The 925-nt window shown below is 60.9% G+C and overlaps 1 protein-coding gene across 1 annotated transcript in view; it reads right to left on the minus strand.

The window, feature by feature from the left end:
• LOC101761896 (DNA gyrase subunit B, chloroplastic/mitochondrial) overlaps nucleotides 1–925 on the minus strand; it is a 13,993-nt gene that overhangs the window by 12,324 nt on the left and 744 nt on the right. The window lies entirely within an intron of this gene.

A 925-nucleotide genomic window follows, 5' to 3' on the forward strand; every position in this document is an offset into this window, starting at 1 on the left:
TCCCCCTTCCCCATCGCTATGGCTCTGAAAAACGGCCGCCGGAATTTGGCGCCGGCGCCGCTGTCCATGTTCCGCTTCTCGGCGACCCTGCGCGTGCTCCGCATCTGCTCTGACCATGGCGGACATGAGTTCCCTGCGGAGACCGCCGCCGCCTTCGCCCGCGTGCTATCGGACATCTTGGAAGCAGCGCCGGCACCGTCGTGGCGGACGGACTGGATCCTCACCGACTACGCAGCGTACTGGGCGCCGGAGGCCGCGGCGAGGCACGGCGTGCCGTGCGCGTACCTCAGCCTGTAGGCTGCTGCGGCGCTCGGCTTCTTCGGCTCCCCGGAGGTGCTCATGGGCTGCGGCAGGCACGCCAAGACGGCGCCGGAGCACCTCACCGAGGTCCCCGACTTCGTGCCCTTCCCGAGCACCGTCGCGTACCGCGGCGACGAGGCGCGCGGGATGTTGCCGGTCGCGGTCGCCGACGTGTCCGGCGTGGTGGAGCTCCACCGCTCCGGCATGTCCATCGCCAGCAGCCAGGTCGTGGGCATCAGGACCAGCATGGAGTTCGAGCCGGAGTGGCTGCGGCTGCTCGGCGAGCTGTACCAGAAGCTGGGTGCCTTAGGTGAGCTTCCTGGCTCACGGGTCCGGTGTATCAGATGTTCTCAGCCGAGAAAGAAAGCTCGAAGAAGTCATCATCGAGGATGCTCCACTGTTAGCAAGTATCATCACAGATGGTCTAACGTGTGTGTGGCCTGAAATCCCTCTACTATTTTCTCGAAAAAATGCCTCTGTACTATTGGAGCAGTGCTGTCCGAGGCAAATGGCTGCTTCACTTCAGTTAGTCTTACTTGTCAAGTATCTATGTTCAAAGATCTATATTTTCACACTAGAACAGGTACAAGAAAAAGGCTATGTAAAAGACCCTTCTCTTCTTGTT

The sequence above is a fragment of the Setaria italica genome, chromosome V (genome assembly GCF_000263155.2).
Source record: "Setaria italica strain Yugu1 chromosome V, Setaria_italica_v2.0, whole genome shotgun sequence".
Lineage (NCBI taxonomy): Eukaryota > Viridiplantae > Streptophyta > Magnoliopsida > Poales > Poaceae > Setaria > Setaria italica.